Source organism: Euprymna scolopes, chromosome 44, assembly GCF_053919585.1.
Source record: "Euprymna scolopes isolate OS-2025 chromosome 44, ASM5391958v1, whole genome shotgun sequence".
NCBI classification, from domain to species: Eukaryota; Metazoa; Mollusca; class Cephalopoda; order Sepiida; family Sepiolidae; genus Euprymna; species Euprymna scolopes.
This window is the reverse complement of record NC_136525.1, coordinates 38,345,457-38,360,921: the sequence shown is the minus strand read 5'-3', so window position 1 is coordinate 38,360,921 and position 15,465 is coordinate 38,345,457. Positions and strand designations below refer to the sequence as shown.

General features: G+C 39.9%; 1 pseudogene; it reads left to right on the top strand.

Moving 5' to 3' along the window:
* The first annotated feature begins 5,825 nt into the window (after positions 1-5,825).
* Positions 5,826-5,943, top strand: LOC145268875 (5S ribosomal RNA; annotated as a pseudogene).
* The last annotated feature ends 9,522 nt before the right edge of the window (positions 5,944-15,465 follow it).

Here is a 15,465-nt window from a genome sequence, read left to right as displayed (position 1 = left end):
ATAGATTCAGAAAATGGAATGTTAGAATTTCGCATTGTCAAATTTCATATAAAATAGTTTAGATATGTTTGTTTGTAAAAAGAATTAATTGTTTATTCTTTTATGAAAATTGAATTAAAAAAGGTCTGCTAAAAAATAATGAACAATACAATTTAAAATATATATTGAAAAACAGGTTCGTGAGAATGCTTTGTCTGCAGAAGTGTGTTTTGGGAACATGTGCCGAGCCACGTATGTTTAAGCCACGTGAGTCGATCACGTCTAGAGTTATGCATATGACGTCATAGCAGAAAGAGAGATTCTCAATAATAGAAGCTAGGATTAGCAGAAAGTCAGTCGAAGATCAGAGGCAGTCGAGTCCGGATCAAACAGTCAGCAGAATCGATCGGACAGAGCTGACATGATCAGGGGTGGGTCCTTTTAGAAGCGAAGGGAGAAGGTTAATCATGTAGAGCGGCTTTGAATTCCTTGACGTCATCATCATTCGATCCAAATAAAGAAGTTATCATCATGTTTTTGTAAAACTGTGTCGTGTCATCATTCAACAGCAAAAGGTAATGTGTGAAACATCTTAATATGAACTTTGTCTCCCTCATCGTATTATGAACTTTATGTAACTCTTACAAGAAATGTATCTCTCTCTCTCTCTCTCTCTCTCTCTCTCTCTCTCTCTCTCTTGTCATCTCATCCTGTTATAAACGTTTCCCTCAGTATTGTCACTAACGTTACCGTTAATATTATCTCCAATATCGACCCCTATGCAACAATATTACCAATTTAATTCTTAATATTCATTTTTATAATTTTTAAGATTTTAACATCTCTGATTATTCAGATTACTGGGCAGTAGATATTTGGATTTTTAACTAAATTCACTTAACGGACTCTTTTCGTACGTTGGATAATGTCATTCTTTATACAGTGTGATAGTTCTGGAGTATTCAAACAACTGTTCGCACCTTCAGTATCATTTTTACGACGTTTCGGCCGATATAAACTTCCGACCTCACTCATGTAACACGTTGGGTTACCAGCAGCAGCAGCACCCACATGTAAATGACCAATTTGACTGCGCGATAGAATAGCAGAGATAAAAAAAGACATATGTTCAGAGAAAAGGTATTTGAGACGTAGAGGATTCGAAACATGTTAGAGTCACTAGAGAGAGGAAATAGACCTATTACACATGTGGCCCGCGAACGACCAGGGAAAATTGTATCATAAACGTGGCCGGCCAAAGACACGATAATCTTGTTAAGTACATTGGAATACGAGAAGATTTAACAAGAAACAAGGCGTTACTCTGGAAAGTACCTGTAAATAAATGTCTGTATTTTCAATTAAAATCAAATGCGTCGGATTCTTTACTTTTCTTTGCTTCCTCGCTGTCACATGAAAGGGCTGTCCCCTTCTCATATAAGTAAAAAAAAAAAAACATACTAGATAAGTGAAAATGATATTAGGAAAAGGCTAGAATCGAACCCTGTAGGCAAGTGTTAAAGATAATGGAAATTGGAATCTTGGGATTTTAGTCCATTTTTAATTCTGTTAGAATAGCTAATTATTAATTATGTCAGAAAAAAGTCGATTGTCCATTCTTTTAGAAATCTAAATAGAATATTAAATATGTCAGTTAAATGAATGGACAATGCGAGTTAAAATATACTGTTTAAAAATAGGTTATATATTAAACAATTAGAATTGAGGATTCTTTGCTTGCCAAAAGTGTGTTTGGACAGACATAGGTAAAGCCACGTGAAAATTAGCCACGTTTGTAAACCACATTCTGACGTCATAAACAAAGATCGAGAGAAGAGGTCTCGGAAGCAAAGAGAGTAGAGTAGATCATGTGGTCGTAAAGTCTTGAGTTCCTGACATCAAATGGAATGTCAGAATTTCAGTCCATTGTTAATTCTATAAGAATAGCTAATTAATGTCAGAGAAAGAGACGATTGTCCATTCTTTTAGAAAGCTGGATATTAAATATGTCAGTTAAATGAATGCACAATGCGAATTGAAATATATTGTTTAAAAATAGGTTAGAATTAGAACTGAGGATTATTTGTTTGCCAAAACTGTGTTGGACGGACATGTGTAGAAAACGTGATATAGTCACGTTGGTCGACAGTACACTTCTGACGTCATAAACAAAGGAGATTTCTCAATATAGGAATCTGAGAGTTCGAAGTTAGGAAGTTGATGAGAGAGAGTCAGTTAGGAGAGATCTAGAGGAGAGCCCCTTAGAAGCGGAGGGAGGTGAACCATGTAGATCAAAGTTTGAATTCCTGACATCACTACTCGGCCGGTTGAATAATAAAGGAACCAACTATGTGTGGGACTGTTGTCTCGTATCGTAATTCCTTTCATCAGAAAAGGCAAATGTGTTTTTATCATCATCTTGTAACGAACTTTGTATAACCCTTCCAAGTATTATATGTGCCTCCTCCATCATAATTGAAGTACCTCCTCCCCTCTATATGTGTTAAGAAGAATGATCCCAGTCTGATTTAAATAGTCTCGACTTGCCAAACTTTCACATAAACACTCGACTAGCTACAACCACTATATATGATGTCCCATACTCTCTATCTCTGCCAAAACGCAGATTCCGTGAATAAATCTTCTTTCCCAGCACTTCTCACCTGTAGAACACTTTCGATGTCCTGCTTCCCGGTTGAATACAGCATACTAGCGTTCAAATCCAATCTAAACAAATTCTTGTTGAGCCGTCCTCGTAAATAATCAAATTCTACCCAATCTACACCATTAACGATCACTACACCGCCACCTTACATTCATTAACCCTTATCCTCGAGTGGCCTTCTTATCTTGATGAATGGTGACTCCCAAGTAAAAAAATTTTTTTTAAATTAAAATTACCGGATTTACCAAAATTACTGGATTCGACATTGAATAACCCGGAAAGGTTTGATATGCCGTAAAACAAAATAAACAACCAAACAAAACCTTATATATTTGAAGAAGGCTGAAAGTTTATCGAAACAGCATACGAATCAAATGAAACCGTTTGTTCATGGGACCTTCGAACGTTTTTTAAAAGGTCAACGTAAGATAAAATGCCAGCTCTTGAATTCTTGAGAAAAAACAGACATTTTCTTTTAAAAAAAGATAAGCAAATGTATTGTCGCTCCCTCACCCTCGAAATAAACAAAAACTGATCTAAGCATAAAAAATACCCATAAGCCCTTGCGTATCATTCGTTTTCTTTTCTTATGCGGATTCGACGGTAATTCCACGGTGGAAATATATAACTAATTATAACTAGGGTTGTGACAACAGCATATTCTTTTCATTGTTTTAACTCTCGAGTATATATCCGACACAGTTAGACACAATTAATCAACCGAGAACCACATCACTCTATATAAAAGCATATAAGATATCAACGGATATACACTTGAGCGTCAAAACAATGAAAAGAATATGCTGTATTCCAAGCTCTACTTATAAAATGTGTAGAGAAATTACCTGCTCCATCTTTAAGATATTATAATGAAGTTGCACCTAAAAAATATATAATATAGATTCTATATGAAAATTTTTTAGTTGCAACTATACTAAAAGCGAAATTGGAAAAAGTAAAAAAATCGATTAAAAAATCGATGACACCTACTGACTTTTTGTGTCAATTTCAACTAAAAGCAATAATATCTATTGAATTAACATGATCGAAATATTTAAATATTATCGCATTATTTAAAATAATATAAATCTCACTTGTCTGTTTAAATGTATGTATGTATGTATGTATGTATGTATGTCCAGGTCCCATGGAACCCAGTACTATATACCTCATGGTCAGATCACCAGCGACTAAACTTGTACCCCCACCAGACTTGTTTGGTGAGGAGGGTGGCTAGTCTCCTTGAAGAATTAAAAAAAAGACCTTCCAAAGGGCGAATGAACCCTATTTCGGGGCCAACGGTCAACTAGCATCGTGTGTGTTTGTGTGTGTGTTGGGGTGGAGAGGACTCCTGTAAGCCGTGGTGAAGGCAACCTTTCTAGGAGAAGCAAATCTCTGATTTAAAAAAACCATAAAGCGGGAGACCAGTACCCGCATTAAGCTGGTCTGCAGTTTAACTTGTTGCTGGCTATCTTGCTCTTGCTTGTTGCTGGATCTCAACATTTTGAACTGAGAGAGAGACTTAACTGTTGTACAAAGCTAAGACTCTGTGACACCATCTGTGTATAGATACACCCTCAGGCATTTGCCTATTAAAATGGTCCTGTGGAGATGAAAGTCATTTTTGGGCTCATGGACTTTTAAGTGTCTGAGGGAGCGGCATTCGTCCGACAAGATGTTGCAATCATCATGTATGTATATATGTATGTATGTATGCAAATTTGTGAAATGGTCCATATTTTTTTATAAGCAATGTGTAGCTTGGCTAGTACCAGATGGGTGACCATTTGGGAATTCTAGGCACTGTATGTGCTTTCCGCTTATCTCGGCATTGTTTCCAGTCGTCCTGAACCTCCGCTTGCCACTGGTATTCAACAATGTCGACTCAGGAGAGGCGTGGTTGGAGATTGTACAATTCTTGCCACAAAAATTTCACGCGCAGGCACCCTTACAGTGGGTATTCATAATCTGTCAAAACTGAAGGAAGATATGTATGTATGTATTTCGGTATCATTTTGAAGGTCGACGTCTCGGACGACAAATATCGAAGAATTGGCCAAAAACATTAATTCCTTCATCCTCAAGAGGGCCGTTTTCTACAAAATTCATGATGTTGACCATCTTATAATTTATTCCTTTAAATCAGTGGACTTATACAATTCTTGACAGTATCTGTTTCGTAGCGCAAAATCAATCAATTATTATATCAATCAGTGAATCTATTATGCCCTTAACTCATCAGAAGAAATAGCAACAATCAATCCGTCAAAAGGAATTGAAGTGTGATTTGACATGATTAAAATCCAAAAATTGGAAGAGAGTAATTAATTAATTAAATAAATGTATAAAGTTTTAACTTAAATATACATTTATTCAATTATAATTAAAATAACGTTTTCAAAGTAAGTAACTCTGAAACATACTTATTAGAGTTAGTTTCAAATTTTTTGTTTGTTTTTCCTTTAGAAACGGATTGATAATTCACAATTATCAATTTTTTACTCAATATATATATATATACATATATATATATATATATATATATATGACAGAGTCTGTGTATATGTAGAACAGTCTCTACCAAACAACTCTATCAGTTTCTGGCCCCTGACTTGAAACACGATTTGTAGGGGATTCGGCTCGTTGGAACAAATTGTATTTGATTTTTATTCGGTATAAATATCTGCTCAGTGGTCAAAATCAAAAGCATTGGAACTTCGCAGGCATAAGTCGACTTAAAGTCTTATTCTACTCATGCTCATATGTTAAACAGCGTTAAATTTAAAATGAATACTTTTATATACATTTCTTGTTAGCCCATATGGTAACGAATATCACTTATTAAAGTTGAATATTTTCTGTTTCGCATCAAAGTTATATAAAAAATTTTTTTAATTATTACTAGATATACTGGGTACAATATAATAATCAATAGAAAATGCATGAATTAAAATATCATATTTAAGCGTATTTTATGACAGGGCAACGCCGGGCGCCTTGTAAAAAATATATTGTAGAAGTTTACGTAAAAAATAGGTTTTATTTTTAAATGCTTTTTTTTCTCGTAAAATTTTTTTGTTTTTAGTTTTTGCATTGAAATGATTATACGTTTACATGAAAAAATAGTTTTTTTTTTTTAGTAAAATGTTTGGTTTTAAATAGCTTGTAATCAGACTATATATTTTATTGGATAATCACGTTTAACACATCGGTTCCCGTCAGATCACCGAAGTTAAGCAACGATGAGCCTGGTTAGTACCAGATGGGTGACCATTTGGGAATTCTAGGCGCTGTATGTGCTCTCCGCTTATCTCGGCATTGTTTCCAATCGTTCTGGACTTCACCTTGCCACTAAACTCAAACAGTGCCGATTGAGAATGGCGCCACACTTGCCTCACAATTACACACGCAGCTGCCCCTAAAACGGCTATCCTTTGTCTTGTGAAACTGAACGGAGACATCGACATATTTTAGTCCTTAAATCCCAATGTTTTTTCAACGTTTATATTTAAAATATTTTTAATTTAAAATTAAAAATATACTTTTATTAGCAGGGGTGCCCGGCGTTGCTCGGGTGTTTGGAGGTGTATGCTGTGCAAAAAAAGCAAAAAAACAGAAAATGGTTAATTTTTTAAAACTTTGACCCCTATTATGGCCCCTTAAAATTTATTGTTTCGGGCTCAAATCACTTTATTAAGTTAGATCCATGTTCAAGGAACTTATATCTAAAATTTCAAGTGTCTAGACCCAAAATTGTCGGAGGAGTTTGGTAGAGTTCTTAAAGGTCAAATCGTTGAACTTTGACCCCTTAACAGCCAAATTTCTGGCTGACACCCGTCACATCGATTTTCCCAAATCTCAGTACCCGGTATTTCAAATTTCGAGTCTATAGACTAAAAATTGACAGAGTTATTGCGTAGGGAAATGTACACAGACAGACAGACATACAGACACACAGACACACAGAAAGACAGACAGACAGACACGTTCACTTTTATAGATATAATAGATTACATGGTATTAAAAATATTTTTTTATATAAAGTTTTAATATTTATTTTAAATATGACGCCTACTTTTTTTATATAGAGTTAAACTGGAATTACTTAAACATTAACCAGAAAGGACTTTTCCCTGGCATACACATAGGCCCTTAACGTCGAGGACGACGATTGGCAAGGCGCTTCAGTCTTCTACAGTTCAGGAAGTCTGTGTATTGCTGGCAGGATCTTTTGGCACCAGATCTTATAGCAGCTTGCCACTTTGCTCGGTTGCCGGCAGAGGTTTCCCAAGTGTTGTGAGGGATGCCGAAGACCTGGAGGTCACGTTTCAGGACATCCTTGTAGCGGAGGCGTGGCCTGCCAGCACAGCGAGGGGCATCAGCTATCTCTCCAAAGAGAAGTGCTTTTGGTAGCCGGCTGTCGTCCATGCGGCAGGTGTGGCCAGCCCAACGTAAGCGACGGATGCGCAGCACTGTGTACATGTCAGTACTCTTGGTCGTGGAGAGGATAGCTGTGTTTGGTACATGATCCTTCCATGTGAATCCAAGAATTGTGCGCAGGCATCGGAAGTGGAAGGCGTTCAGACGGTGTTCGTGTCGGCGGTAGGTGCACCAAGTCTCACTGCCATACAGGAGAGTGCTGAGGATGCAGGCCTCGTAAACCTTGATCTTTAGGTGTAGCGAGAGGGACTTGTTCTTCCAGACTCTCTCACTAAGCCTGCCGAAAGTTGTTGATGCCTTTCCAATGCGGGAGTCCAGTTCACAATCAAGACTGTTGGTGTTATCAACTGTAGAACCCAAGTAAGTGAACTTGGTGACGTTTGACAGTACATGATTGTTTACGGTTATTATGGGTGAAAGCCCAGCAGGCTGGGCAAAGACCACCGTCTTGCCTAGGCTGATTTTGAGACCAAACTCCTCGCAGGCAGAAGCAAAGGAGGAGCACATTGCCTGAAGCTCAACCTCCGAGTTGGCGATGAAGGCAGCATCATCAGCGTACAGGAGTTCACGGATCTGTACGCGGTTAACCATAGTTTTTGAGCGTAGCCTGGCCAGGTTGAATAGGCCTCCAGTACTGCGAGTGTGAAGGAGCACTCCAGTTGGGTTTGGGAAGGCTCGGCGCAGAACAGCTGAGAAATATATTCCGAACAGAGTAGGAGCTAACACGCAGCCTTGCTTGACACCACAAGAGATGGGGAACTCTTTAGAACGAGAGCCCTCAAACTGTACTGTAGCCTTCATCTGATCGTGAAATTCTTGTATGGTTTTCAGGAGTTTGGGAGGGCAGCCCAGTAGACGGAGGACTAGAAATAGCCCTGATCTGCTAACATAATCAAAGGCCCTCGTCAAGTCAACGAAAACTGCATAGAGAGGACGGCCTTGCTCAATGCATTTCTCCTGGATCTGACGAACAGAAAAGATCATGTCAGTGGTAGAGCGGCCAGGTCGAAAGCCACATTGACTCTCAGGAAGAATTCTGTTGGCAATAATCTGGAGACGTGGCAGGACTAAGCGGGCATAGATCTTTCCAGGCTGGGAAAGTAGAGATATGCCACGGTAGTTGTTGCAGTCGCAGCGAAACCCTTTGTTCTTATACAGGGTAACTATGTTGGCGTTACGAAGTTCATCGGGAATAGTACCTTCATTCCAGCAGATTGAGAAGAGATGATGGAGTTCCTCAGTTAGTGAGTCACCACCGCATCTGAAGATTTCTGAAGGTAGCCCATCCACGCCGGGGGCTTTGTTGTTCCTCAGTAGCTTGATGGTCTTGTGTACTTCATCGATGGTGATGTCGTAATCTAGCTCATGGAGGACTGGTAGTTGGGGAACAGCAGCTATTATAGCAGCCTCACTAGCTGCTACAGGTTGAGCATACAGTGAGCTGTAGTGCTCCACCCAACGGTCAAGCTGATCATCAGGATTGGTGAGTAGTTCTCCGGTCAGAGATCGCAAAGGAGATGATTTCTTCACAGGAGGACCTAGAGCCTCTTTCAGAGCTTGGTACATGCCACCGGTGTTGCCGGTGGCAGAGCAGTCTTCAGCACGCTTGGAGATGTCACTCCAATAGTTGTGTTTAGCCTCTCGAGTTAGGCGCTGCACTTTTGAGCGGCTCTGCTTCCAGAGGCTAGTAGCTTGAGGAGAGGGGTCCTGCATCACAGCCAGTCTTGCCGCTCGCTTTTCTGCTAGTGCTTGATGGAGTGTGTCCGCGTGGTGTCTGAACCAGTCCGGCTGCTTTACTGTACGTCTACCAAAACTGGAGAGTGCGCAAACTCCAACAGTGTCACGAATCCGCAGCCAGGCAGAGGCAGCATCCTGAGGGGGTGCAGACTGGACAAAGGTGGATTGTATTGAAGCTTGAAAATGTTGGCATTTCTCCTTGGACTTAGTAGCAAGAACATTGAGCGTTGAAAGTGGTTTTGAGCAAGACAGGTGGATTTTCTTTGGCTTTAGTTTAAGCTTACAGCGCACAAGTGAGTGGTCTGTGTCACAGTCCGCAGAGTGCATTGTCCTGCAGTGGATGATATCCTGGAGGTGCTTCTTTTGAGTGATCACATGGTCCAGCTGGTGCCAGCGCTTAGAGCGTGGGTGTTGCCATGTCATCTTCGACCACGGTGAGCCCTTAAAGAAGGTTGATGGGATGCACAGCCTGTGTGTAGCACAGAGTTCCAGAAGACGCTGTCCATTTTCATTCATAGAGCCCACTCCGTGAGGACCCAGGACATCAGGCCAGGCATTGGTGTTACTGCCTACTCGAGCGTTGAGATCACCCAGGATGATTATGCGGTGACCGCGGTCGATTTTGGAGAGGGTCTCACTCAGCTGGAGATAGAAAGCATCTTTCTGGTCATCCGGCGAGGTGAGGGTTGGGGCGTAGGCAGACAATAGGGACACTGGACCAGAGGTGGTGTATAGCTGTAGTGACATTAATCTGGGAGAGATGGCGACGGGAGTTTCGACAAAGCTGAGCAGCTTGTTGCAGATGGCAAAACCCACTCCATGTTTTGGTCTCTCCAAGTCAGGGTAGCCAGTCCAGTAAAATGTGAAGTTAGCTTCACGTATGGAGCCATTTCCAGTGAGCCATGTCTCGCCTAGTGCTGAGACATCCACCCCCAACCGGAGTAATTCCAGGTCGATAACAGCAGACTTCCGAGGATGAAAACTGTCAAGAGAGGAAGTCACCCCAAGGGAGCGGACATTCCAGCAGGCCAGGTGTAGTGGGGAGGCAGTAGCAGGATGTCGACCGGGGCGCGCCTGCCTAGAACGCGGGCCCTGCCGAGCAACGACAGCACCCCCGACTGCAGGGGGCTCCCGAATTGCCAGTCGCTGAGAATTTATTCTTGACATATCCATAGTAGTTGCCTGAAACGTCAAGCGCCGGGGCAGGGAAGTAGTGGATGAGTGCATGCCCAGAACAGAACATCCACCTCTGGACCCAACATTGCGGACCCCAGCGGAGCACAGGAGTGCGACAGCTGGAGCAGTGGTAGGTTGCCCCGCAGTACCCGCTAACTGGGTGTTGATCCCTGACCGTTGATCGTTCTTGATTCATCCGCTCAGTGATCCGCCATGGGAGACCGGTGGTTGAAAAATATATCAGCTGCGCTCATACCATGACTGCCAACTCCTGCTGCCGAGATGACATTTTGCTATTTGACCACATAGCTGGGGTCTGGATTGGTGTAAGCCAGGGCGTGTCCTCACGCCGGAGGGCCATGCACTCAACACCTCTGGGGCTCCAGACTACTCCGAGATCCCACATACACTTAGCCTGGGGCCGCAAGGTACCCAGTTAAACCGTGATGTACCACGAGGAGGTGGCATGCGAGTCTTGACCAGTGAGACGCTCTAACCACCAGTGGGCAGGGCTTACTAAACTGCCTCCCCTTCACTCTTGCGAGTATAGGTATACACCGGCAATATTGGGTAAGACGCACGCTATATACAAAGCGGAAGTAAAAAAAAAAAATCTTCTACTTGAGAAAATGTCTGGTCTTTGTCCATGACTCTAACCCTAACCCTAACTATTAAGATGGGGCTTATCTTATTTCTTAGTCTTCCCATTTTCTGTGTTTTTCTTTCCCTTCCTTTTCAAAATAGAAAACAGGGTTGACAAATAACAATGGCGGCTCTATCAGTAAATGTCGCGAAGTTGGCAGCACCAAGCGTTTATTTGGGCGGCAGAAGGGGACCGATAGAAAAAGACACTATTTGTAACGCCCTTAAAAAAAAATACAAAATCTTGCAAACTTATTCATAGATATCATACTCATACACCTCCTTCTAATACAAGTATCCACAAAAGAGCTTTTTCTAGACGTCGCTGGGAAAATGGTGGTATCTTTCTACCGCTCCAGTAGATATCTCACTGCCGATGCAATTCTCTATGTATATAAAAGCAAAGTACGTCCAAGGATGGAGTACTGCTGCCACATCTGGACAGGAGCTTTTTTTTTTTTTTTTACACAATGGTCACCACTTATCAAGGCCCGGAAGCCACTCAGGGATAAGGGTTGTTGCAAGTACATTGCGTTAGTGTGGAGATTTGATGAAGTGTTTACTTAAGGGGGCGGTTCATTAGGAATTTGTTAACGTTGGACTTGAACACATCCAAGTTGTAGTCAGGTGGGAAGCAGGCAAACGAAAAAAACCAGCCTTTACTGCCATGACAGAGTACAAAATAGACTTCGTAGCTTAGTGGGGGATGCTGTTTTCTCTTACCTGCAACCTCTGCCACAAAAGAGACGTTGCGAGCCTGTCTTTGTTTTATCGTTATTTCTATGGCAAGTGCTCGTCTGAGCTCCAATCTCTGGACCCCCCCCTCGCCAATCTTTCACGAAAAACACCCGTCTAGCTGAAACCACTGTCAATAATTTTCCCCACTCTTTATCTGTGTCTAAACCTAAATGTAGATTCCATTTATTAGAAGTGCACGCCTGTGAAACTCTCTTCCGTTTGCCTGTTTCCCACGTGACTACAACTTGGATCTCTTCAAGTCCAACATAACCAAATTCCTGATAAACCGACCCCTTAAGTAAACACTTTATCAAATCTCCGTTACTAACGATTACTACATTATTCCATTGATTACTGTACACGCCATAACCCTTATCCCCGAGTAGCTTCCGGGTCTTGATAAGTGGTGGCTTCCATGTAAAAAAATGTTTCAACTCTGATAGTTCCAGTACTATTCACCATGCACCAATATCTGTCCCATCGCCCCAGTATTGCCTGTTTTACAAGTACATTAATAGGCTTTGCTTGTGTCCCCTTGTGTCCCCTCGCGGTACACATCTCAGACTAACCCAGCAAGCAGCAAAATCCCACCTTTCCACTTTGAGATCCTTAGATGCCAGAAAGCTTTCTACTCTAATAGTTTCTTCCTAGACTTTCACTTGATTTTCACATCCTTTGATAATCAGCTCAGATGAATCCACATTATCGCAGTAGCCGTTTATCTTTGATCTTTCGATGGCAACGGCCATTTGTATTTCTTGGGGGTTGTTTTTACTAAAAGCCTCTCAATTGCCTCCTTTTATCCGCACTCTGCCAGTGAACATATGGTTAGAATTCGTTTTCCCTGGTCCTTTCGGATCCTTCGGGAATCTTTGGTATGCCTCCATCTTTGTGGGGGAAGCGGAGTTAACAGTTTGCGGGTTCGGTTTTCTGGTTACCAATTGTTAGGTTTAGTGTGTTTTTTTTAATTCTATGATAGTATACTAGTTACTGATTAAAGTTCGCAGTTTATGTAGATTGCTTTTCAAATTCAAGATTTTTCCTTAAGATTTCAATCATTTTCATTATTGTTAGCTGTTGTAATTTCTCAGCCCTCTCCGTAATTCCAAATTCTTCCATTCTTTTTTCGAAATATTTGGGGGGTTGCTCATTGTGTTCCGACAATTATTTGCGTTATTTTGACAACCTTCATCTTTAGTAGTAGTAGTAGTAGTAGTAGTAGTAGTAGTAGTAGTAGTAGTAGTAGTAGTAGTATTGGCTCACAAGGAGCTTTCACACAGGTCATCAAAAATCTCTCCCCGTAAACAGCCTGTGGTGTTCCCTGGAAGCTGAGTGATAACAAATCTCCTCAGATTTCCAGTACTCTCCACCTCTTTCCATAGTATTTGCAAATAACTTTATCGTAACAGCTGCTTGCCATTGATTTCTCGTTGGCAGCAGCTATTGGTCTTCACTGAAATTTGAGTGGCCAATAAGCCTCTCCAAGGTCCTAATTCTACGCACTTGTCGAGCGGAAATCTAGTCAGTGTTTTCGTCTCCATCTTTCCTTCCTCCCTGACTCTACTTGACTGTTTGGTCTCATTGGGTAGGGCAGTGATCTGATATTGAGGAAGCAGGCCGGGTTAGAGAACTTAAAGATATGCGGCTTCAACGTTCTTGGTTCCATGTGGCGTTTCAGGTTTTGCCTCTGCAGCAGTTTGTCTGGTCCACGCTTGTTGCTCATGTCTGTTAGTCTCCACATTCGAGGGTTTCCCTTAATATTTTAGCTGTTTTCATTATTGCTGTTTTTATTATTATTATTATTATTATTATTATTATTATTATTATTATTATTATTATTATTATTATTTTTATTATTATTATTATTATTATTATTATTATTATTATTATTATTATTATTTACTCACTAGGAGTAGTCACACAAGCCATACTCCAAGATTTCCTTTTGAGAACGTCTGGTTTTCTCTGAAGTCTGACACCCTCACTTTTTATTTGTGCTTAAAACTAAACGAAAATTCCATGAGCAGAGTTTCTTTCCTAGAACTGTCCATCTGTTGAACAAAATACCGACGGACACTAACATGGACAAATCTAATGTATTGAAAGGAAAGGCTGAAAGGAAAGTGCTTGCAGAATTTTTAATTTTGATTTCAAATGATGTATTTTCAAATAACTCTCTGACCTATACCTATACCTATATCTAAGACCTATAATTTTAAAAAGAGTTTTTCGTTCGATCTATTTTAATTACAATCGTTTTAAAACAATTATGTTGACTTTGCAGAAAGTTGAATACTAACAAGAAAAAAAGCAAATTTGCACAATTTTCTTATTTCAATTTAAATCAGGCCAAAAACCTGCAGAAACAGCTCGCGATATCAACAAGGCGTTTGGCCCAGGAACCACTACTGGCCGCATAGCACAATGGTGGTTTAAGAAATTTCATGGCGGCGACGAAAGTCTTGAAGATGATTAGTGTAGTAGTCGGTAATCGGATGTTTACAACGATCAATTAAGAGCTATAGTCGAAGCCAATCCAAGTACAACTGTTCGAGAACTTGGTTCTGAATTAGACATAACGTATACGACGGTTTCTAGCCATTTAAGAGATTGGAAAAAAAAAAGACTTAATAAGTGGGTGCCCCACGAATTGAACGACAAGCAAAAGAAACGTCGTTATGAAGTGCCATCTTCTCTTCATTTGCACAACAAGAACGATCTGTTTCTCGAACGGGCTGTGAGTTGCAATGAAAAGTGGGTTCTTTACTACAACCGGCGACGCTCACCTCAGTGGTTAGACGCCGACGAAGCTCCACGAAACTTCCTGAAGACAGAGTTGCACCAAAAAAAGGTAATGCTGACTGTTGGTCTGCGACTGGTTTCATCCATTACGTTTTTTTTTTTTTAATGCAGGCGACACTCATAACAAATAACATTAAAGAACTCATAACAAATGGATAAAATACATCAGAAATTTCGACAACAGCATCCAGCATTAGTCAACAGAAAAAAGGCCCAATTCTCTTTCACGAAAGTGCCTGACCGCATGTTGGTCAACTGACCCGTCAGAAGTTGAACGAATTAAGCTACGAAACTCTGCCTCACCCGCCATACTCGCCAAACATCTCATCTACTGACTACCATTTTTTCAAGCTCCTCGACAACTTTCTGCATGAGAAATGCTTAAAAAACTAAGCGAAATCAAAACCGCCCCCAGAGACTTGATCACCAATAGAATACAAGATTTTTAACACTTGTTTTGGGGGTTGGCAAAAGTGTGTTGATTCTGATCGAGCTTATTTCGATCAATAATTTTTTGTTTGAGCGGAGATAAGTTCCTATTGAGCCGATTATCTATCCCCAGCCATATTCCACCATTACTGATCGTGCTGTCGCACCATCTACTTAACACGCATTAACCCTTATCCTTGATTGGCTTCCAGGCCTTGATAAGCGGTGACTTCCAGATATAAAATAATAATAATTAATCATGTATTAACTTCCTAATAAGTTTAAATTACACATAATTTTAAACAAACCTAAATTAACGTCATGGCTTGCAATAAGCAATAAAGAAAAACAGAACAACGGAGTAGAGTTTAAACAATGTATTGCTGGAACAACAACGTAAAAAGGTTACAACTGAAAAGAGTAGTAAACGTCACCGAGCAGGCGAGGGTAGCTCTGGTGTTTAATCCACACCTGGGATCAAAAGGTCTATGGTTTATATAATGAATAGAACAGTCAATTTGGAGGGTGATTCGCCCACAACAATATAATATAATATAATATAATATAATATAATATCTTTTATAAGATTCCAAATTTAAAGTAAATAATTTAAAACAATATATATATATATATATATATATATATATATATATCTTTTATAAAATTCAAAAATCAAGCAAAAGAGAAACAAATTACCTGTGCCTGCATATCTTTATATATATATATATATATATATATATATATATATATATATATATATATAATTTTTAATCTTTTTTTTTAATTTTTAATCTTTATATATATATATATATATATATATATATATATATATATATATATATATACATATCTTTCAT